Source organism: Haemorhous mexicanus, chromosome 21 (assembly GCF_027477595.1).
Source record: "Haemorhous mexicanus isolate bHaeMex1 chromosome 21, bHaeMex1.pri, whole genome shotgun sequence".
Taxonomy (NCBI): domain Eukaryota; kingdom Metazoa; phylum Chordata; class Aves; order Passeriformes; family Fringillidae; genus Haemorhous; species Haemorhous mexicanus.
This window is the reverse complement of record NC_082361.1, coordinates 1,864,733-1,889,078: the sequence shown is the minus strand read 5'-3', so window position 1 is coordinate 1,889,078 and position 24,346 is coordinate 1,864,733. Positions and strand designations below refer to the sequence as shown.

The following is a 24,346-nucleotide window of genomic DNA, read 5'->3' as shown; positions in this document are numbered from 1 at the left end:
CATTGTTTCCCTGTCCTGCTTAATTACAAAATAGAGCGTTGTGTGAGGAGGGAGATGACATCGTTGGATCGTCGGCTCTAATTTGACGAGACATCCTAATGGGGAGTTTTCATACCGAGGGCACTGAATTAGTGTAGCGTGAAGCCACATTTCTGCAAACCTACTAAATAAGGAGAAGTTAATTTTCTGCTCTATCTTTTTGACATTTGTAATCAAAGCATTGTATTCCAGCTGCAGATGGTTAGCACATGAGGGATGTTTGGGAAATGCCGACAATCGCGAGCCATTGTCTGCGCGGCCGAGGATCAGGTTGATTAATGGATACAAGGATGCTTGCTTTCATTTTGCTGCTCTCCCAGCCTGAATACACTTTATTGACTCATGTGGCCACTGCCTGGCAGCTGGGATGTGCTGCAGCAGTGCACACCTCAGGGGTACAAGCAGAGAGCTCTGCTCGTGTCCCTCGAGCACAGACTGAGCCAGGGTGACAGTTCCACTGAGCTGTGGCCCGTGCTGCCGTGATATTCTTCAGGTGGAAGACAGATCCTGCTACTCCATTGCATCAACATTTTGTTTCCAAACAGACCATTTATTCTGGCTTTGCCCTGGTGAGGTTTTCATGTGCATGAATTTCAGTGCAATTACATTAGCATTACTCTTCATGTCAATAACCTCAAAGGAAAAAAAGAGAAAGAAAATGCCATCACTGCAGCTTTTCTACCAGAGGATGCTTTCTATTCCTTCTAGACTCTTCTCTGCTTTTCTAATTATCATCTGTTTACAATAGATACTGAGATACTTCTATCCCAGGCTTAAAACATCCCCCTGCCGTGGGCAGGGACACCTCCCACAGCCCTGAGCAACCTGGTCTGTGGAAGGGGGTGGAATGAGATGAGCTTTAGGGTCCCTTCCAACCCAAAGCAGGCTGGGGTTCTGTGATTCTGGCATGCCGTGAAAACTGTTCCTGATGAAACCATCACTCTTACACTGAGAGGAGCAGTCCTGCTCTCCCCAGCCCACTGCCCCCTCCCCACATGTTCCTCTTCCCATCACATGATCTTGGGAAGGGCAAGTGGATTCAGTGGGAAATTATTATTTAAGGGGTGGTTTTCTGTTTGGTTGGGGCACTGAACCAGCTCCAGTAGCTGCAGAGAAGTGGGAAGATGGCAGAGCAGGGACTTTCCCTGTTTCTGGGGTGTGCAGCTGTGTTTAATGGGATGTCACTGTACTCTCAGTTTCTGCCCTGGTGCTGTGTGGGCCTGGGGGAGGGATGTCCAGTTGGCATCTGCCTCCAATTTCCATCTTCCTTGGAATTTCCCATCTCCTAGGAGAGATCCATTGCATGTTGGCTCACACTTTGCTGTCCTCTACTCTGTCATTTCTAGTGGCAATTAGTTTTGGCAATAAATGGTTTCCTCTCTTGGAAGAAAGGAAGGAATGTTTTTAAAAAACTTCTCAAACCAACTTCCGCTCTGCTCTTTATTGAAACCTTGCAAGACCTCGACTGGAAAATCTGTGTGAGGGATAAAGAGTTGCAAGTGAGCATGGAAGTGAGGTGGGGAAGGGTTCCAAGCCTTTGTTCAGAGCTGGGAGACGCCGGTGTTTGACGTGTGTTCCTTGTTATCCCAGCTCTTATTGCAGTGCTCAGGCCCTGAAATCCACTGATTGTAGCTGGAGGCAGCAGCTGGAGCTGGAGCTCACTGCTGGCTCTGACTTGTACAGAGCCCTGCCTGTAATGATGCTCAGGACTTGTGAGTACCAGATAACTCTGTCAAGTTCATCCATCAGCTCAGAGGGAAGGAAAAACCAGATTGAGAAAAAAATATACTTCCTCCTTACCATGTTCTTTAATAAAACCTTGGGCTATAGAGCCTCTGAAATGGTTATTAGTGAGATTTGAAGTAGTTTGTTCACTTATGGTAGTGATATCATGATGCTTATCTGGTTGGCAGTGTTTACAATCCAGATCTTCAGTACAGCTACAGAATGTCTCAGGCTCTCTTCCACACAATTCAGGTCTGGTGTGATGAAAAAAAGCAAAAACTGATTTTAATTGAGTTAAACCAATGCGTTTTAGCTGGAATTAAAATGTAATTTGTTTTAAAATACTGAACTGATTTGAACTAAAGCCAGAATTCTGAATTTAGCTTTAATCCACGTGTGTTATATAAGTAATTATATGAGAAAGGGCTGTGGCGTGCCTTGTGTGTGATTGATAATGTGCAGGAGGTTGGCATTCCCTCATTCCAAAGGATGGAAATGCAGTAGGAATTAGAAAGCCAGAGCTATTCCATCAGGCTGTGCCCTTTGCTCACATTTACAGATGCCTCTGGGATTAAGCTGCCCCCTGTCCAGGGGGGATTTCCCATGTGCCCATCCCAGCCCCCAGTGCTGCCTCTCTGCAGGAATCCCTGTGCAGAGCAGGCCTGCAGCAGATCCCAAATGATTTCCATAACTCAGCTCTATGTACCTTGAATTATTAATATTTTGCTGTCCTGGCTGTGTGGGGAGATTTGTTCCATTAGGGATGTGTTTGTTGCTATATAGTAGCACTTTAGATGATGGCAATCCAGGGAGAGAGAGAGAGAGAAGGATTTCTATGTTAAATTCTTTTGGTGAGAGCAGAGTTTTTACCAATGCCTGGCTCTGAGGATTGGAATGAAAGGCCCAGGGCTGTTGTTGCTCATCCTGGAGTCTGGTGTTTATCCTCTGCCTGGGCATAATCCCCTTGGGCACACAGCAAGGCCAAGTGCCACCAGGATGTGAATGGTTTCTGTCATGACCTGGCAGTGTCCGTGGCTCCCCTGGGTCGTGGCATCTCCTGCCTTTCCCCAGTGCTCCCAGGGAAGGTGGCAGTGGGAGCTGTTTGTGCAGTGGCCATGTGGGTGAGCCAGGGCTTGTCCAACGAGGTGCAATCAGTGAGTGACACAGGGGGTGCCTTTCAGGGCACTGGGCACCCCGAGGCTCCAGTGCTGTCCCTGAACAGGATATTCATCCACAGAGGCTCTGCAGGAACCTCTCCAGCTCCCCTGAATTAATTACTCACTGATCATCACTCAGACCTTATGGATTAGGGAGCAGGGCTGGCAGGGGGTGGATGGAAGAGGGAGCAATTTGGATTGCAATTAGTATTTCATTCCTTCCCTTGCTCCCTGTTTGCTTAAATTGGAGATTGCATGTTAGCACCAAGCAAGGATTTACATCCCAGCAGTGGAAGTTCCCCGTGCACCAGAAACCAGCAAATCCACTGCAGTCCTTAAGCTTCCCCAAGGGATCAAATACTCAGTTTGAGAAGTTGAAATATCAGGGGAACATGTTTTGCTTAGGAAATGGTGTGAGGGAACAGCAGTGCCTGGTCTCCTGGAGCAGGGACTTCACCAGCCATATCCTCCCCTCACAATAACAGCATTTAGATTTTGTCTCTCTCCATCCTGAGGGAATGGCACAAAGCTCTGCCAGGGGAGATTTAGGCTGCATTTCAGGAAAGGTTCTTCCCCCAGAGGGTGGTGGGGCACTGAAAAGACTCCCCAGGGAATGAGCACAGCCCCAAGGCTGCCAGAGCTCCAGGAGTGTTTGGACACCGCTCTCACACACAGGGTGGGATTGTTGGGGTGTCTGTGCAGGGCCAGGGTTTGGACTGGATGATCCTTGTGGGTCTCTTCCAGCTCAGGACGTTCTGTGGTTCTGTGAGCCCTTATCTCTTGTCTTCCCTTGCCAGTCCTGGAGTGTGCTCCTTGCCAGGAATCCTCTCTGAGAGAAGGAGAACCTGTCAGGGTGAGCAGCCCCAAGGTCACCCCCAGCCCACCAGGGCTGTCCCACTCACAGCCAGTGGCATTGGAAGTTGAGTCATGACAGGAGTTACCAAGAGTTGGGAACTGTGCTCCACCAGGGAGACTGTGTCTAATTTAGAAACCTCGAGGGGTTTTTTGATTATACCAGTAACCACAGTCTGGGTCACACTTTGCAATAATTATCCTGATGTCTGAGAGCTTGTTAGAACATCCCTGGAGGAAGGGGCCTGGTTGCATCAGAGGAGAATTTAGAGGTATATGCTGGCAAACCTTCAGCACTAGAGATTTATTTAAGTTAGTTCTTTTAATTGCTTTCCAGCATCCCAGTTCTGTTATAAGCTCTCTGAGCCATCTAGGGAAGTGAGTGTAGCTCACATTAATCTCCTCAATCCTTCTTCCTCTAACTAGTTACTCCAGCTTCATTTACACGGGCATTTGAGCCCTACAGAGCAGGTAATAATTTTGATTCTGTTTAAACATGTTCTAACAGAAGATATAAGATAGGAAAAATCATCAGCTGACTGCAGCATTGGATTCTTTTTAAACTCTCATCTCTTAAGCGTGGCTTATGATCTTTGTATAACACTGCTGCCTCCCAGGTCTGCTGGCAGCTCTGTGATATGTATTCATAGAGCAGTTCAGTCCTTGAGTGAAGCCTGCAAGAAAAGGGCAGAGAATTATTTGTCTTTTTTTTTCATTATCACGGCCCTCTTGTACCTGCTCTGACACACACTTGAGAGAAGTTTGCCTTGATGCCTTTATAGCTGCAGCTCTCTCTGAATGGGGTGTCTCACCCTTGTTAGATAAAGTCACTCATGTTGAGGCTGTCCCTCACTTTATTAATGGCAGTCCCAACCTCTCACATGGCAGCAGAGCCTCCACACACCCTCAGGTGCACACTGACAGCAGGGAGGGAGGGACACGGGGACTCCAGCATGTCCAAGGGGTGGCCCATGAGCCAGGGCCAGCTCCCTGCTATTCCCTGCCTTGGGAGATTTGTTCTCTCTTCTGAATGGCAGAAAAGGTTCCATTGTCTTAAAAAATAACAATAACCCTGTTTGAGTGGTGTGAAGTTTTTGGTCTCAATTACATCTTGTATCAATGAGTGCCACAGACAGACACTGATACATAATTTATAGCACTGAGAGTTTTTAATCTAATACAGTCAGTTATCTTTCCTCTCTCTTACCTATTCATTGGCCATTTTAGAAAAGACAGTAAATAGAAGCAGGCAATTCATTCCTGATTCTACCATGTGTTATTTGTGTCTCCTTGTCTTTTCCAGCTAAACTTGAATTGCTTTCCATGGTTTTTATCACTTTGAGCCATTCCCTACTCATTGTGTTTGCTGATGTACAGTATTATGTTGTTGGAAGAAAATCTTTTCTACACCTTGAAAGCACTGGCAAGTGTGTTCTGGGCATGTGTGAGCAACAGGGCCAGAGGCTCCAGGGCTCCCCCAGGGCCAGAGGCTCCAGGGCTCCCCCAGGGCCAGAGACTCCAGGGCTCCCCCAGGGCCAGAGGCTCCAGGGCTCCCCCAGGGCCAGAGGCTCCAGGGCTCCCCCAGGGCCAGAGGCTCCAGGGCTCCCCCAGGGCCAGAGGCTCCAGGGCTCCTCCAGGGACAGAGGCTCCAGGGCTCCCCCAGGGCCAGAGGCTCCAGGGCTCCCCCAGGGCCAGAGGCTCCAGGGCTCCCACGGGGCCAGAGGCTCCAGGGCTCCCACGGGGCCAGAGGCTCCAGGGCTCCCACGGGGCCAGAGGCTCCAGGGCTCCATGCCCTCAGCCCAGGCACATCATGAGCTGCTGCCTTTCCTCCAGCATCCCTTCCCTTCCCTGAGACTCCTGATGCCTGCTGGTGTCAGAGGAACACATCCTTTTGTTCAAATAAAGGGATCTGGAGTCAGCATTACACAGAGCAATGAGATATAAAATACCAGAGCCAATAATGATGGGAATCCCCCCACGGAATGGGAGTGCAGCCTCTGGAACAGCAGCTGCAGCAAAGACATCCAGGTTATCTCTGGCTACTTTGTGCTGAGAGGGCTTAGGTGTAATGAGAGCTGCTGCATCCTGGGAACCTCAGCAATGAATAGTGGCATTTTCCAATAACAACTTGTAGAAATGGGAAAAAACCATCCTGTGTGTGAATGTGGCCCTGAAGGACAGCTCAGGGATCTCCTCTCTCTGCCTCACAGCTGGACTCAGGTCACCAAGCTGCTCTCAGGCAACCAGAAGTGACTCTTAATTGCTTCAGTCCTCTCTGAAAGCTCATCAATAATTTCCTGGGCTGGCTGTCCTGGCATTGGTGTTCTGAAACTCACATTAGATTTGATTATTTTTTCAAATTAACATGCAAAGCATGACTTGACCTAAATAATTCCACCAGTCCAATTTTAAGTCTAAAGGTTTTGGAAATATCAAGTTCCCTTAAACATTTAAGAGAGGGATTTTTTACAAGTGATAGAACAAGGGGGAATGGCTGACAGAGCACAGTGTTAGGTGGAGTATTGGGAGGGAATCCTTCCCTGTGAGGGTGGGCACACCCCAGCACAGGGTGCCCTGGATCTCTGGAAGTGTCCAAGGCCAGGCTGGATGGGGCTTGGAGCAAGCTGGGACAGTGGAAGGTGTCCCTGCCATGGCAGGGGTGGCACTGGATGAGCTTTCAGGTCCCTCCCAACCCAACCCAGTCTGGGATCCTGTGATAATTCCACAGCCCCTGATGTCTCCCAGCCCATTACCCTACTTGGGCATTCTCAGTGCTGCAGTGAGCCCCGGGCTGGAGCAGTGTCAGAGCTCCCAGAGCTCCTGTGCTCTATCACCTGCATCTTGGCACTTGGATTTCCTGCCTGTGACGTGGTGAAACCACCACCCTGTCCCTGATAAGCTGAGAAGGCATCACTCAGCCCTGAGTGCTTCTGTGGACACTTTTCTTCCTCTGACACGTTTTTCTTTCTATAAATGTCAGTGCATAAAGAGCACAGGATTCAATTTGATTTGTGCTCCTGGTGTTTGGGACATAAAGAACAACGCTTGGGTGTCAGTACAGTGCATTGGAGGAAGTGACTCCTCCTAACTGTGTTCAACTCTAAAATTGAGATAACATAAAGAGATCTTCAAAACCCATTGGATGCTTCTGGAGATAAAATAGCTTGAAACAGTGATTACAGCTGTTCCTGGCATCTGACCATTATTTACAGCTATTTGTGAATCTTCAAAATCAGACTCATTTTGCCTGAAAAAAGTCAACTGAGAAATATTTGGTTTTTGTTGAAAAATTACTTGGGTGACTAATGACCCAGAAAAAGTCATGAAATGCAGCAGTTTGTGGTGATGACTGAGGATGGGCTGTTTTGTCCAGGGATTTTATCTACCATTTCCATCAGAAAGTGCACTGGGAAATGTTTTCTCCCAGTGCAGTGTCTCTCTGGGTAGCTGTTTGTTGTGCTGCTCCTGAGGTCACAGATCTCCCACTTTGCTGTGTCAGGGCATCCAATTTAGAGAAACCTCATCAGAATCAGTTTAAAGGTTCCACATGTCCCTGCCACGGCTGGCTTCATTTTGCATTAACTGGAAATCCACTGCTGGTAATTTTGGCCAGCAGTGCCCCCTTTTCCCAGAGCTCATCTTTGCTCTGCCCTTTTCCGTGCTACAAGAGGTCACATTATTCCATGTCAGTAGATTTGTGGGAAAAGTCTGGCTTTTTCATTTATGGCCATGAGCTGCTGCTGCCGAGCTGGAACAAGCTGGGAATGTCCTCAGTGCTAAACTGTGAGATTGCATAATTATGGCTTACACAACAGCACACACAGGCAAACAAACAGGGACTGCTATGTGGGATGGAGCCCGCGTTGGACGGCTTTCAGCGCTCGTGTTCCCTGCAGAAGGAGTTCCTGCTCCTTAATTTAGTAACCATAGATCTGATTTTCACTTTTCTGGGGAAGGTGGGTGGGTTTGCTCAGAGTTTGGGGAATCGGTGCTTTCCCACTCTCCCTAGTGGCTGGGAAAGGTGGAGCCCACACAGTGCTCTCCATGTGCCTGTCTCCATAAGGGAGTGGTTTTCCACCACAACAATTGGCAATTACGGTTCTTATTTTAAATAAATGAAAACAAAGCAGGCTGCTCCCACCCTGCACTCTGCAGATGGGCAGGGTTCTGAATCCTGCTGGAATAATCACTGATACTAATTATAGAATTCAGGGAACACAGCAGGGCTGGACCAGGATGAGCTGGGCTGGGCTGGGCTGAGCTGGGCCAGGCTGAGCCTTCCAGCATGAACTCCAAAGCAGCAAATCTCACTAATTTCTCTGTTGTGATTTCTGCTCTTTGCTTTGTCTCTGTTTCCCTCCCCTTTGCTGCCCTTGCACTTCCAGCACGGGAATGTGTAGCAGCATCGTAGTAAGTGCTTGAATGGCTGGAAAATCCTTTCATGGCAAAGATGTGATTGTTACTTATTTATTTTATTTTTGGTTAATACGGCTGGAATACAAATGGGGCTCTGGTGCCTAAGGGCCTTGCATTCTTCCAGTAATCCCTTATGACATGTGTCAGGTTCTGTTTTATTCAGGTGGGTGGTGTGATATTAAACAAGAAAGCAAGCTTGCATTTCTCTGCAGCTGTATTTATATGCACACTCCTGGCACAGAGCTGCTTATTAGGAGAATGTCATCTCCACACTGCCTGTACCTGAAACAGTCTGCAAATACCGTGTGGGCTTTAAGAGAAATCATCTCAAATCAATCAGATCTCCCAACACCAGAGTGTCCTTCCTGCCTTGTCCTCTGTCCAGGCAAGGATGAGGCTGCCAGAGAAGTTCCTTGAGCAATGCTGCAGCCAAAACAGTCATGTCTGAATGGAATATCGATTTTCTAATTGCTGTGCTGCTGTTAAATGAGTTGTTCTGGGGGAGCAGGGGGAAAGCAAACTCAGATGCGTGGCTGGCTGGCTTTGCTTTGGCTCTGCTGAACACACCCAGGATGTTAATGTGGGAAATTCAGCAAAGGGAGGAAGGTGGAATCCTTTTTTTGTGTGGCACAGACATCGAGAGGGCAAATGACACTCTCCAGTGGGACAGGCTTATTCTCTCACCAAGCACAAAAGAGCCCTTTGGCTTCAGACACTCGGGCTGCAGCCAGGGAGAGAACAAATTGCAAAGCAGAGGCATCTTATGCAATAGTCCCCGGGAGGGGGCTGCTGCTCTCCATCAGCCCAGCTCTGCTGAGCTGCTCCTCACACACACACAGGCACCAGAGCAGGATTTGAGCCTCCCTGGTGCCTGTCTGCTGCTTATGGATGTGGCCAGATGTGCCTGGTACAGCTGTGGAGGGATGAGCTGCTGGGAGAGGTCAGCCCTATGGCCATGGAATCCACAAAACAGAGGAGGGGCCACCTGGAGAAAAGAACATCCCTGGGAAAGGGACATACCTGGCAGAGAAGCAAACTGGATCTCGCTGGCTTTTTTTTTAAAGCCTCTGGTCAGGCATTTTGGAAAGTGAAATGCAGTCCCTGTAGTGAAATCTTTATCACAAAGAATCTTCCTGAGACAATAGAAATAGTTATCAGCCACATCTAACCAATAAATAATATTTCTTAATATAGTTTCAGAAAATGCAGCATATGTTTATGTGTTCAAACACATCCTCTTAGGAGAAAAATAGCTTCTTTATTTTTCTGAAGATTAAAATGCCAAATCAACTAATTACTTTTCTTTGAAAACCTCTACCACATAAAACACACACACTCTCAGTGAACTAAATTGATTTATATTCCACCATTAATTCTTTAAAGCCCATAATTTGCAGAACAACAAAGCTGGTTGGAAAATGTGCCCTATTAAGGGACAAACAGCTTTCTGAGCAAGATGGAAATATGTTGGCATGGAAAAGAAACGTGGGTGCAGCTGAGGCTGGGGCAGCCCAGGGGCACAGCCAGGGACTCCAGGCAGCCCTGGGAGAGCCTCCTGAGCTGCTGTGCAAAATCCCTGCAAACTGAGGCACCTGGCTGAGGTCATGGGGAGAGCAAGGTCCCTGTCCACCCAGCTGGGACAGTCACTGTTCTCCATGTAAACATCTTTTCCCAAGCTTTTGGATGCTCTCCTGGTGTTCCTGCTCTTCAAGCCCATGTATACAATTTAACTAGGTGCCATGACCCCCCTTGGGTGGGGTTTCTATTGGCTTAAGAATATCTGAAATTTCTCCTGATGTCTCCATTGGTCTTGTTTGCATTACCCATGGAAGGTTTCATTTCTTATTATTGGGACAGTCTAGGAAACTGGAAATAAAATTACATTTGGGTTCTTCCAGTAAATGCATCAGTGACTGGAATCAAGATCTTGGTAATGAAATTGGAATTTGTCTATTGCTGTTTTGGGGTAGTAATAAGATGACAGTAGAATGATCCAGGTACAAACTGCTGTGGTTTGGCTGATGAAGGAGATGTTACATGAGGGGGTGTGTGCCAGGAGGGCTTGGATTGAGTGCATGGAACTGGAGGCTGAGAGGGTCCCACATTTGAATTCTGCTCCTCCTTCCCCTGGATTTCAGGGATCACAAGCTGCCTGCAAGGCTTGGGGCACTGTATGTTTTTTATGGAAAGCTTCTGTTTGTTCCCTGAGATGGGAATCTGTCAGACACTGAATAAATGCAGGCAGAGCTGGCAGGGAGGTGTTACAGCACAGGAAACTGAAACATAGTCTTAAACAAATTAAAAAGATGGTAATTAACCAAATGAATTTCATCCTGGAGATAATCAGACGAATATATTTAGGAGGAAAATAATCCCAATTCTCAGAAAACAGTAATTAAAATATACTCATTTTTGGGAATGGTTAACAAGCTAAATTGGAGGCAGCAGAGAAGGCTTGGGCCCTGGTGGCTGCTCCTCGGGACGGTGTCTGACGAGGCCCTGGTGTGTGATCTGAGCACAGCCCTGGCAGCACCACAGGCAGAGCTCAGGGAGCAGCTCTGGCTGGGTAAGGATGAGTTCCTGAGCTGCTGCAGGAGTGTGGAGCACAGGCAGGGCTGTTTTCTGGGTCGCTGGCAGATAACAGAACGTGCATTTCATAACCCTGTGCTTCCGAGGTGTCAGCAGGGGGAGGTGAAAGAATTTAAGGTGGATAATTGACAGGTAAACAGGAGACAGGGTGGGGAGATGCAGCATCCAGGCACTGGGAATTCACCTGCCTGCACCCACTGTCAGCTGGAGCAGGCTGCCTGGAGAAGCAGGGAAAGCTGCCCAGCCCTGCCCCTGCCTGGAGGATGTGCTGGAGGAGCCAAGCCCCCCACAGGTCTCTTCTGCTTCCCAGTGGCACCAGAGGATCCCAGTGCGGGTCTGAGAGCAGGGGGGGTCCTGGGGGAGCAGGGGGAGGATGTCTGGGTGCCTCTTGTGGGGATGTCCTGGCCTGGGGACAGGGTTTGTTCTCTGGGGCTCTTGGTGCTTTCCTTTGGGGTCTCTGTGTCAGCTCAGCTGCTGCCTGTCAGCCCAGAGATGGGCACTGTGCCTGCAAAATACTGACTTGTTCCAGGACATTGAAAGCTACAGAGTTTGGGGGGTTTTTGGCCTTTCTAATAGCTGGATCTGTTGAAGAGGAAGTGGTTGGATAGAGCACAGAACTAGAAAAATAATGCATTTGTTTCCCAGAGTAAATTGTTTTCAGGATTTAGTCCATGAAACACAGTGTCAAAACTTCATTGGGAGGCTTGTCTCTTTTGGGTTCTGGATGGGCAGATGAACCTTGTCTCCTCTCCCAAATATAGATAAATATTGTTTTTCTAGGAAACACCCAGCTGATCTGATCATAGTGCTTGTGATTTGACATCTGTGTGCACACACAATAATTACATTGATCGAATTTATTACTGAAAGTGCCAGTAGGTGAATCGATGGTTGATGAGGAGCAGAGTGTTTGGGTATTAATTTCATTTTCTTATCAAAATGCCTGCAGAGAGGACAGATCATGCTGGGATCTCTGGGAAACAGACTTCTTCAGGATTCTGCAGTTTTTACCTGTCCAGTAAATGGACTGAGGGTGGAGAATGCCCTTGAAAGGAGCTCCATCCCCACAGGAGCCTGGACATTCCAAAGGGTGGCTGTGGGAAGGCAATTCCTGTCCCCAGTGTCTCAGATGGACTCAGCCCCATGAAATAATCTGTTAAACAAGCTGCTCCTAGGACTTTTAATGAACCTGAGATCCTTAAATTGCATATTAGGGGGTTTCTGTTGGATTAAGCCTTCTGCACATCACAATGCTCTTAACTAGAATTTATCTGCATGCAAGAAAAGGGCTAAAAGCTGAATTAGAAAGAAAATGTCAATAGTAACCACATAAATTAACATGCAGATTTATAATCTCTAATAATAGCTATTCTTTCAAAGAGTTTATCTATTTTTTTTGCCCTCACCCAAACTTTAAATATTTAATTTTAAATTTATATTTTTGGTCTTGCACCATCTAAATGTACAGCTCTGCCTAACAGCTCATCTGTTGAGGTGCTTCACTGTAGCCTTGCCTTGTCTAAAACAGAATTAGTGATGCAGAGGAACTGAGTGGGGGGTGTTGAAGATAATACTGGTGGTGGGAAATTAGTGTGAGAGCTTGGGAAAGGGGGCTGGGAATGACCCCATGGATACCAGAAAGCAGCAAAACCTGTGCCTGCCCCCTTGAGCTGTCCCTCCGAGCCATCCGTCAGTCAGAAAACTGTGGGTGCCAAACAGCTTAAAAGTAACATTTAATGAATAGGAATTCTGTGCTCTTGAAATAAATAAATAGCCCCATTTTCCATCTGTTTCTGCAGCACACTGCCCCTCACAACCTCTTGTTAGAGAAGGACTCTTTCAGGCTGGTGTGTTTTCCTTCCCCAGCTAATTATGCTCGGTTGAAGTGGGTGCTCTGGATTCACCAGTGACTGTCATTTAGGAAGTCAGAGTTGGGAGAGATGCAGAGTTTCATGGAACCCTTTGTGACCTTAGAATGTAGCAGACATTTTTCTTATTTTATTTTATTTTTAAGTTTGACTTCTTCAAAAGAAGACCTTGAGCCCTGCTCAGATTGAGCCAGCTCTGTCTTGCAGTCATTAAAGATTCAGTAGCACCTTTTAAGTCCATGTTAGGAAATTCAGATTTTTCAATTTAGTCAAGCTGTGTCTCCTTTTCAAGTACTACACTGCTCAGTTTTGAAGGTCTTCCAGGATATCCAGTGGCTTCTTGCAGAGCAAGAGCCAGAATGTGTTGTTTTAATCTAAAACCTCAGGACTGCATGTGTTCCATGGCTGAGCTGCCTACAAAGGTAAAAATGTCACACAGGCTAAGGAGGAGTCCCCCAGGTGAGCAGGGTGTTTCTGCTGTGCTGCTGGAGTCCTTTCTGAGCAGAGCTTGGTTATTTATCTCTTATTTATTTATTTCTGTGTTTGGGGTTGGACCAGAAGCAGAAGTCTGTTCTTTCCAAGGGCTCATAGCTTTTAAATATTGAAGGTTGAACCTCCTCGTTGTGCTGAGCTAAACCGAGTGTGCTTTGAAATCTGCTTCAAGTTCTGAGCTTTGTTAAGTGGCCCTTTCTCTATTTAGTCTTAAGAGGAGGAAAACTCTAAGCCTCTGAGTGGATTCATAGTCACACTTTAATTAATCATATCTTTACAGCATGCTGCCAGCAATTGTGGGGAGGAAGGAGATGCCTCTAATCCAAATTCACAACAACAACAAAATAAATGCACTGGAAATATCCCTGGCCAATAAACTGCCTCATCCTCTAAGAAATAACACTTCCCACAGCCCAAACACAGGAAAACTGATGGGAAGCAGATTTCTTCCACCCTCATCCCAGTGCAACAAGGCCTGTTAGTAAAGCAGCAGTGCCAGCAAACCCCTCTGTGTGACACTGCAATGCTGCTGTTCCCCAGAGCTCGGCCCCTCAGACTTTTCCTTTCAGAAAAGTTTGGTATTTATTAATGACATTTGGTATTTATTAATGACATTTGGTATTTATTAATGACATTTAGTATTTATTAATGACATTTGGTATCTATTAATGGCATCCGGAGGACACGGGACTGGTGGTTTGTGTTGTGGTGGCTGCAGTGAACTCCAGGCAGGCTGGGTACAGGGGAGGAAGGATTGCAGGAGCTCCAGAGCCCTGACCCCTCCCAGCTGTCCAGCTCCTGCCTGGGAGCAGCCCCTGCTGCTCCTGGTGAGGGACAGTCCCCTGGGTGACCCCAGGCACCAGGGGCAGCTCTGGGGGTTCATTCCCCAGGGACCAGCAGTGCTGCAGCCAGGGGCCTTTGAAACTTGGATTTTGGGCTGTATCTGAGAGATTAATCACACAAAGGGCTTTATGGGCTGCCACAAGCTGTGAGTCACCAAACTGAACCTCCAGGTTGTTTGCAGCCTTCAAACACGTTGGTTCAGAGAGATTCCCTCTCGATGCTGTCCTTGGTTCCAGCCACAGCCTGGGGCATTTGCCCTGTGCAGCTTTTCCAGAACCTCCTCTGAATCACTCCATGCTAGTAACTTCCTCCACTTTCAGAGGATTATTATATAACTTTGACTACTTTGAGTTTTCACTGTTTAAAAGCCAGGACTTTATTTCTTTGCTTACTTCTATTTTTCCCCTTTCTGTGTAGCAAAAATGTAGAAAAAAGTCTTGAAATGGTGTCATTGAGTAGGTAGAGACAGAAAAAGCTTCCTGTATTTACAGTTAAAATAGCAAAACCAATATTTTAAGACTCTTGTCACCCAGTTTTGGAGATGAACATGCAAATCTCTGTCATAGTGAAATATACATAGAGATGTTTTTAAACTTTTGGTTACTATTATTATTGTTTCTTTCATCTTTGCTGGGGTGTGGTAACAGCAGTGTCACACTCGAGCCTGCTGTGTGTTTTCTCACACAGAGAGTGATTTTCTTCTGTGAATGGAACATAAGTTCTGCTTAACCCAGAGAGAACAACAACATGCTGAAAGACAAAACTGCTGCCATTCCTGGTGGGAGCGTTTGTGCCATGCAGGGAATTGGGGGCAGTGGGGGCTGGACCTGGCAGGGAGCCACATCTGAGCCTTTGGTGCCTGGGGTGCAGGTCCCTGGGGCAGGGCAGGGGGCCAGCTCCTCCAAAGACTTCCTGGTATCTTTTCAGTGCTCCAGGCAGGAGGATTCTTCCCTCTTGCCCCCCAGAAAATGATGTTTGATCTAATCCAGTTGCCCATATTTGCCTTCTCCTGTGAAGTTCTAGTTTAATGGGTTCAGAAACATCAGTAAATTTTAAATTAATTTCAAGTGCAGTTCGAAAACAGAGCTGTGACTATCAGGTACATGGATACATGAAAGATCCATGTGACCTTTAGAGTATTGCCTTGACTTTAAATTAACTTTGACTTGCATAAAAGTAAAGATTTTCTGTGTGTTTTATTTTTGGGTTGAGGGTGGATTTAATTTTGGGGGTTTTAAATCCTTTAAGCTATTTGCTATTGTCAGTTATGTTTTTTAATCAGTCTCCTTGTCTGAGGACTTCTTCCCATCTGATTTCCAGCGCTGGCAGTGTCAGCTCCCATTAGAAATACAGAGCCTGGCACGTCTCACATTCCCTCAAACAGCTTTAGCTTAAATTTTTGGGGAATGCTGCATCCTGGTGCTGGGAGGGACTGCTGAGAGCAGACCAGATGCTTTTTAAAATGCTCCCTCTCGGGATTTGTCCAGAGCAGACAAACTCATTGTGTGCAGAGGGACGGTGTGGCCATGGAAGCAGAGAATCTGTCCCCTGGGCCCGAGGGGCTGGGACAGAGGGGTCACCGTGGGCTCTGAGCCCTGCCTGGGCTTGTGGGGCTCCACACACCACAATTCCCATTCTCCTGCCTTTCCAGGGATTTGCCTGTTTGTTTTCTCAGAGCTGCTGGAGCACATTCCCCCTATAGGTCAGGGTGTCCTTTACTGAGTTGAGTAAAAGAGTTGGACAGGTAATAACAAAAATTTGGCCAGGGTGCATCACACTGGGGTTACTCAGGCAGTGCTGCTGGAGCTGCACCATTTCCCCCCTTCATTTTCTCCTGTAGTTTTCTCCCAGTCAGTTGTCTCCACTCCCATCCAGATGTAATTTTCTTTATACTTTTACCTGAGGCCAGCAAATGGAAACTTCCCGTTCTTCCTAGGTTAAGTGAAACTTCACAGTCCTTCACCATGGAAACCAAATTAGTTCCCAGTGTTTAACTTGCCTCAAAGTCCAGGTGCTCTTTTTGCCTGTGATTTTTTGGGAAGGCTGCAGCCTAATGTCTCTCCATTGTGGCCAAGGCAGAAGGAGGCTGGCAGCACGGAGGGGGACCAAGCAGCCAGAAACATTGTTGTGAGGGGTGACCAGGGCTGTGTCACAGTCAGCAGTGTGCAGATACAGATATAGATAGATTTATCATCAGGTTATTGATCCTGCTCTGTGCACAGAGCCTCCTCACAGCACACTGAGACAATCACACCTGCCTGCAGGAAATCACAGCAGGGAGCAGCTCCCTGACAGTGCCTTTGGTCATTAACCTTGGAGTCTCTAATGTCATCTTAGCCCAGGCAGTGGGTGACACCACAAATAACCAGCCCAATCCATCCTGGGGTCTGGTTCCACCCCCTCTGCACCCAGCACGGTGTGCTCCACCTGGCTGCTTCCTGCCTGCTTAACAAATTGTGCTAATTGTCCAGCCAGAGCCCCTGGGAGCCGGGGGGCGCCTGCGCGGGGAAACTGCAGCCACCAGCTGTGCCCGTGTCCCCCCTGCTCCAAGGAGCTGTCACCGGAGTCTGCCCTGAACAATTCAGGCTCTGAGCTGCAATTTGTAAGAGAAAGGAAAATAGAAAGTGCCTGTGGCTGTGTGCAGTGGCAGTAACTCTTCCTCCCGAGGTTCCGTGTCCTGCCAGTGCCTTCAGGAGTGAGCTGGGCCGAGCCCCAGCCCAGCTCTGCAGCGCTGTCCCTGTCAGCACCTGCACACAAATGCTCCTGCTGGCAGCTCACTCCTGCTCCTGCCTTTGCCCAAGTTCAGGGATTTACCCCATTGCTTCCCTCCCGCGGACCGTGTCATTGCAGTGGTGAACTCCTGCTGGAAACAGCTGCAGGAATGTGAAAGTGTGGCAGAATGGAGCTCAACTCATTTTAGCTCCTCTCTGGGAAATTCTTTAACTTCTGTGCTTTCACAAACTTGCATTCAGTGCTGTGTAACCAAACCAGCCTGACACAATTGAGGCAGAGGGAAGGAAGATCTGGTGACTTCTCTTCACAGTCAGGGCTGAAGGACTGCAGAGCCCAATCTACCCCACCACGTCTTTTCCTTTATTTGAATCCATGGATACCTGTCACAATATTTCTCTGAGCAGTATTTCACTTCATTAGGTTGCATTGTTAACTGTGAAGGTCCTGTCAGTTTTTATCTATTGTTGCCTGCCAAGTATTTGAAACAATCAGAGGTAAATTATACAGCTCTTTCCTTAAGCAGCCACATGGCAGTTTAGTGAGGGGCACACAGTGGCACAGGATTAACAGAGAGAAGTGACAAGGAAAGGAGCAGGCTGAGGTTTTGCATCAGCAAAGAGATGGTGCCTCCACTGCTTTACACCTGCCCTCCCCAGGGACACCTCCTGCTTGGGGTTTGGCTGCTTCTTGCTGCCCCTTCCCTCCCTCCACCCCAGCCCTGCCCAAAACACACATCCCTGCAGAATCCTGGAACCACAGAATGCTTTGGGTTGGAAGGAACCTTAAAGCTCACCCAGTCCCAGCCCCTGCCTGGGCAGGGAACCTTCCATGGTCCCAGATTGCTCCAAGCCCCATCCAGCCTGGCCTGGAGCACCTGTGGAGTGTTTTTTCAGTGTTGTTACCTTGCTGTGCTTTACAGACCCAAGTTCTGTGCAATGTTAGTCTGTTCCTAGGGTAAAGTGATGAGGCAGAAAGAGTCTTCAAGGCTGCTGAGCCATTCCCATCAGGATCAGCAATTTTCTGTGGGGAGACAGAGATTCGTTCCTCATCTCAAGGAGGGCTGTGAGGAAGCTGTTAGCCTTGATTCACTCAAGTGCTTCTCTTCAGGAAGACATTAAGCTGTGCCTAAGTGTTTTGCTAAATAGAGGAGACCTTATTGCAGGAAACTTTAAAGGCACATTTTACAGCTTAAATCTACCTCTGAATGAGCCTTGCTGACAGAAATAAAGGGAATAACAGACTGATGCATGCAGAGTTGTCTCATGATTTTTAAAACATAAGGTCATCATTTACAAACTTGGCTCCTTCAAGTTAGGGATTCAAATGCTTATGTAGGTACATAAATAAGTGGCCTAGTTTTCTGGGATGCTGAATCCATTAAAATCAATGGAAATTTTGCATCTCTGAATAAAATGTCACTTATTTTGCTAGCTAATTTTAGGTACCCAAATACAGAAACTTTGATCTAAAAGAAAAAGATTTTTTTAAAAGCTGCTGAATTTTTGTCATGCTTCTGAAACACCAAGCTTCTGTGTTGGTGTTCCAATTCCTCCTTGAGGCCTGGCCTTTGGGGGAATGCAAAGGAAATCTGGACTGAGTCCTGCATGTAGAATTCACCTGGAATCACCTTGCTGTAGAAGAAGGAAGGTCCTCACCTGTGGAGTGTGCAGTGCACCCCATCCACTCTGTTCAGAGCCTGGGCCCAGGGCACAGTGAGAGGATCCAGCAGCACAAGTCCAAGCCTGCTGTAGCAATCTTCCCATGGGATCAGGAATTCCTGTAAAGGCATTTTGGTGTCATCACGTTGGTCAGGCCAGATACAATCTCGGTGCATTATCCCTGCAAAGGAGTTGCCAGGTTGGGACTTGTTTTCCTGTTGGATCTGACCAGTGCTGGTAAGGTCAGTGTGGCTGCAGTAAAATGAAGTGAGAGGTCTGTCACATGCTTTGAGCTTGAGTTTTATAGCACTGAATATAAAAAAGGAGAGGGGAGAGTGTCCTTTTGTCCTGTGAGGGCACTGATTTTCATTGCCTGCTACTGCTGTGCACAGGAGCTGCTGAACATTCAGTCTGAAATTCTACATCTTCTACATCGAGGACTTTGCTCCTAATGAATTCCATCTCCTGAAAGTGAGAGCTTCTCTCTTTAGCATTTGTGCCTCGCACTTGATCCACAGCTTTTGTGCTGCTGCCCTGATGGTGTCACAGATATCCCTTCTCCTGGCTCTCCACTTCCCAGCTCCAGCAGCATCACGTTCAGGATGCTTTTCCCCTTCCCTTTCCAGCCTCAGCGTATTTTCCACAGTGGGTATCCTATCCTGAGCTCCTTAGCAGTCTTCTTCTGTGTCTTCTTCCTTCCCTGACTCTGGGTTTCATGTCATCTTTGTGCCTTTTTGTCTGACAATATCTGTGTTTGGAAACCTGAGCCTGTCCCTCCCACTCACAGCATTCTCCATTTGCCAGGCCCCTGATCCTGGTCCAGATCCTCCCTGAAGCTGTGGATGCCCCAGCCTTGGAAGTGTCCAAGGCCAGGTGGGTCAGGGCTTGGGATAGTGGGAGGTGTCCCTTCCACCCCAAACCATTCTGTGATTCCATGATTCTGTGAAAAACCATTCCTCCCTCTGGACCTCATCTCCACATCCACTGACCTGGGCAGTTCTGTTCCTTTCCACATCACCCGATTCCCACTTAGATCCAGTCGTGTCTTCTCCTGCTCACAAAGCCCCCTCTGTGAAGAGTGAAGGCCATTAACTCCGTGTCACAGTGTACCTCCTGCTCCTCTGATGTCAGCAGGAAAACTTTTCAGCTAATTCATAATTTACTATGTCCTTCCAGATTGAGAAAGAACCCGGAATGGCTTACATACACAAAATATTCAACGGCCAGAGGGACCATGCAAAAAGAAAAAAAGTATTCATTTCAGTACATTTATTTTCCAAGAGAACAAAAAAAAACTTCTTTTTTTTTTAAACTGGGTCAACACTACATCTGCAGCACTCAGCCGTTTTCCATACGACACGATCACCCACTCTGTTTATCTTTAGGCAATATGCTCCTGCAAACTGCCAATTAATTGCAGATTTGGTGCCTGCTCTCTCCCAGCATCCTGGATAAACACGGCAAGGCAATCACAGGGAGCTGCTCTTGGCTGCCAGGGGAAGGAAATCTGTCATTGTCTCAGCCTTGTTATCTGCAACCAAGGCAGACTTTTAGCAGCGTTCTGCTTGTAAACACTCTCTTTAGACACCTTCTGATTTCCAGAGATGGCTCAACAGCCACTCTGCCATGCTACCTGCAGCTTCTAAATCATTGCTTTCCAAAATGTTCAGTGCAGATTGTCCTTGGTAAAAGGGCCACTGACACCAATAAAACGTGGAGAGAGAGTCCTTAAAATGAAGAGATAAAGCTGAATCCAAATAAATGTAAGAGACAGAAAAGGGGAGAAGGGGATGTCAAGACTCTGCTCTGCTCTGAGGGTTCTTGTTGGGGATTTTATCAGGGTTTCTGTTTGGGAGGTCTGGGGGACGGGCCTGGTTGTGATGTGGCCTTTTCAGAAAGGTCCAGTCTGTTGGTGTTGGCTCAGGTCCTTCTCCTCTACTCTAAGTTGGAAGTATCTCCTATTTTGTGCAGGAGTTGTGCTAATCTATATCCAGAGAAAATGGTAACCCTAGGAAATCCTCTCCATGACATGCAGCATTTTCTGGCAGGCTGTGTTTTTCCTTTCTGGATAGTGGGAGGTGTCCCTGAGCAAGGCAGGAGGGATGGAGATGGGTGATCTTCTAGGTCCCTTCCAACCCAAACCATTCTGACTCTTAATTTCTGTCCCTATTGAAATCCCAAGAGAAGGCTCTGGAGAGATGATCCTTCCTTGGGTTGGGATGGTCACCAGCAGATCTTCACTCTTTCTTTATTTCTATCACACTCTAAAACTGAGTGACATCAAAAGAGGCTGACTCTACAGTGGCTGCAAAAGAACTGGGACAAAATCTTCTCCTGGGGCAATCCTCAAGAGGATTTAAACTGCCATCTTGACATTGAGTTGTTGGAAATTAACTGTTGCTTCCAGGCAAGGAATGATGAATGGTCTGAAATGAAGAGATAAGCCTGCATGTGGATACATTCTCCCAGGCTCTCATGGACCTTCAGTGTTACAAGCAGCTGGAATAATTCCTAAAACAGGGAATATTTGATACTGGGTCAATTCCTATTTTGATATGCCCATGTACATGGAGAATAAATGAGAATAATTACTTCAAACCAGTGTAATTAGAAGAAAAACAAGCTCCTTGTGTCTTAGAACAATACAGACACACATATTTGGGAGTCGTAGGGGGTTGTGGGAAATGAAACAAAATATTCCAGGGTTTTTTCTTTTATTTCTGTCATATACCAGAACTTTCTCATTGACAGGGTGAAGTAAAATCTGTTGGGTTGAGCCTGTTTACCAGGTCACTGTGGATTATTGTAATATTGGACTACAGTGGAGATGAGATCCATATGTTGCTGTCAGGGACTAGAGTTTATTATCACTCTGGGGATGGCTAATAATAAAAGTTTAGATTTCAGGCAGATTTGAGGAGAATGTGCTTTAGTTCCCCTCTGTCTGGTTTGTGGACAAACTCCCGTGTGCCTGGACTTCTTTACAATTTAAGATGTAACTTGTAAATACCAATAGAAGGAGGCTGCGAGCTAAGCTGACAGCAATTGTGGTTTGAGCTTTAAAGATTAACTGCCTTCAGGAGGTAATAAAGATCAGAGCTGCCCCATCCTGGTGCAGTTGCCTGTGGAAAGATGTTGACACTGCACTGACAGGCTTCGGGAGCAGCACCGTGTCAGGGAGGGTTCGGGAATGTGCACTGCTCTGACACAACCAGCATCCCTCCTCTATCCCTGCTCCATCCCTGCTCCATCCCTGCTCCCATCCCTCCTCCATCCCTCCTCCATCCCTGCTCCCATCCCTGCTCCCATCCCTCCTCCATCCCTGCTCCCATCCCTGCTCCCATCCCTCCTCCATCCCTGCTCCCATCCCTGCTCCCATCCCTCCTCCCATCCCTCCTCCCAGCCCTTCCCAGTCTTTGGCAGTGCTGTCAGGCCAAGTGCCTCCAGCAGGGATGGTGGATACGGAATGTTTTGGAAGTGATGGAAGATAGTTACTGCATAAATAAAGAGGAAATCTTAAAATTAATCAGAGGTGCAGACAGAGCAACCCGCGCTCAAACTCTCCCTTCTTACCTCTATGTTTGTTGTTCTGCACTAATTATGTATGAGACAGAAAAGTGCTGGATGAAGTTTAATTAGGAAGGAGCTGCTTTGTCATGTAAACTCCGGTCTGCGAGCCTGGCTCGCCGCCAGCACCGGTGTGAGCTCCTCGGCGGCAGGGACGGGTCTGGAGCAGATGCCTCCCCTCCAAAACACTGAGCCTCGAGGAAGGGTTTGAATTACAAAGGAAGGGAAGGGGCTGAGCTTCCCAGCCCCCTCCTCCCCTCACAAAGGGCAGCAGTCAGTTTACTTTCATAACCCCACTATCAGCTGCAGAGGAAGTCTCGCAGTCCCGGAGTCTGCGAGCGGTTCCAGAGCAGCTGGACCCAAACCGGGCAGAGCCGGCCGAGGGAGGGAGCGGGACATGGACTCGCTCTGCTCCCGGAGCAGCTGACTTTCCTGGGGACCTCAGCATTGCTTTTCTGTCCTGATCTTATTCTTCTGTCCTGATCTTCTTTCCCTGTCCCGTGGAGGCTTGGGTGAGTGCCTGGTAGTTTTCCACTTACCTTTTTCTTTGCTGGTTCACCAGGATCTGCCGAAGTGCAGTGGCACTGCAGTGACAAAGTGTTCCCTGCACCTTTGGGAGCTTGCTCTGGAAGTGGATGATCCAGATTGGAAAAGCTGGACCTTTACAATCGTTTGAATTGATATACTGCATTTTCAAAAGGGACAGGGAGCAGATATGGAGCAAACAAACTTTCCAGCACGTTGTTTCAGCCGGTGGGGACTGCTGGGGCTACAGCAGCTTGCAGTGAGCTGGATTTCCAAAGGCTGGAGTGCTGGAGCAGAGCTCTGCCGAGCTCTGTCCGGCAGCTCGGGGGTGCAGATGTTTGTGCTGTATCCTCTGGAATCAGCCTGTGGGGGTCGGGGCAGCTGCGCCTGGAGCCAAGCCTGTATTCCATCACCCGCCCCGGAGCGCAGCGCCCGGCGCTCCCTGCGGCATCGCGGGGACACAGGAGCGTGCGGGAATCCAGTGGTGACAGGCTTTGCTGGGAAGGGGTTTGCTCTGGGCCCTGATGCTCCTGCAGAAGGGATCCGGTGGATTGGGAGCACGGACACCAGGCAAGAATTCCCTCACATCCATGGGGAGCGGAGAGGAGAGGAGGGGCCAGGCAGAATTCACAGATTTCCAAAGCCGTGATAAAAGATCTGTGTGATTGCAAAGAAAGAAGTGGCCGTGCCTGGAGGTCTGCAGGCAGTCCGGGGGTGTGGGTGGCTGGATCAGTGGTAGGAGCAGAGAACTTGAAAGGGAGATGGACTAAAACTTACATAATGTGTGAAACCGAATGTCCTTTCCTGCTGTCCCTGCTGTCAACCTGAGAAGACTAACCCTGAAACGATTTTTAAAGCTGTCTTTGTTAGTCATCCTTTATGCAATTTGTTTCTTTATCATGTTTCATTTTGAGTACAAGGAGACAGGCTGGTTCCACTCCTCTCTCCACTCCTCCTCTATTGTTAGTCTCTCCCAGCTTCCCGTACGATTTTCCAGCTCTGCTCTTTGCAGAGCCCAGCGGAAAAGGATATGGTTGAAAAGAAAGAAAGTTATTTCAAATTAAAATCTGGCCAGTGCTTGTGTCCTCATTAGGCTTCAGACACATTTCTTCCCTCCCATCTCCTTTTCCCCAAAAGTTGCAGGGTGGCCAGTATCACTTGCAGTACCTTAAACAGCAGCAGAATCCCTCTTAGCCCTCATAGCCATGCACTGGCCAATAAATGCAGCAAATAATAATCCCAGCAAAGCTTAAAAACATGTTTATAATAATATGAGCAGCCTGGTCTAGTGAAAGGTTCCCTGCCTGTCACAAGGGTTTGGAACAGCACGAAGTTTAAGGTCCCTTCCAACCCAAACTGTTCTGGGATTCTGTGATACCTACAGCTAGGAACACCTAAATATAATGAAAGCAGGGAATGCTTGCTTTGAGCCTCATTCAGATTTGTGAGCTGGTCACGGCTGATGAGTTGTCCCAGCAGTGACACTGAGCATCTACCCTAGGCAGGACCAGGGATCGTGGCTCAGAGCATGGGTGTAAGGAAAGGAGTGTGAAGGGAGGGAGGAAAGGTCGTGGCCCCATCTCTGCTGGTCCTCATTAAGCTGTAGCTTGATGAGCAAGTGGTAATTAATGGTTGTGTTAATGCTCAGAGGTAAGCTGATACGACTCTCCTTGCTTCCTCTTGATTCCCAGCCATGACTTCAGGACTTTTGAGCAGCACTGATGAAGGAGGGTTGGGTCTGGATGATCTTTGGAGAGGCTCAGCCAGTGGCACGTGTGACCTTGCAGGCTGTTTGCACCTCCTGGCACCATCCTCCTTCCCACTGCACAGCAATTAGTGGGGAGTGTCCCTGGGCAGGACTGGAGCTCGGGAGAAGAGAGCT

At 47.8% G+C, this 24,346-nt stretch overlaps 1 protein-coding gene and 1 long non-coding RNA gene across 5 annotated transcripts in view; one reads left to right on the top strand and one right to left on the bottom strand.

Annotated features, from left to right (window-relative positions):
• The window catches only part of DAB2IP (DAB2 interacting protein), a 127,123-nt gene that overhangs the window by 36,859 nt on the left and 65,918 nt on the right, over window positions 1-24,346 (top strand). Inside the window, exon 1 of one of the 4 annotated variants that reach the window (XM_059865455.1) lies at window positions 22,313-22,451. The exons of the other annotated variants lie outside the window; for them this stretch is intronic. The gene's annotated coding sequence lies outside the window, so the exon portion shown is untranslated. Of the gene's footprint in view, window positions 1-22,312; window positions 22,452-24,346 lie in introns of those variants that run through there. 4 annotated transcript variants of the gene reach the window in all.
• LOC132337170 (uncharacterized) lies at window positions 19,627-22,222 on the bottom strand. Its single transcript, XR_009489092.1, has 2 exons — window positions 21,946-22,222; window positions 19,627-20,883 (listed from the first exon to the last, which is right to left on the bottom strand). It is a non-coding gene; the product is annotated as an uncharacterized LOC132337170 (long non-coding RNA).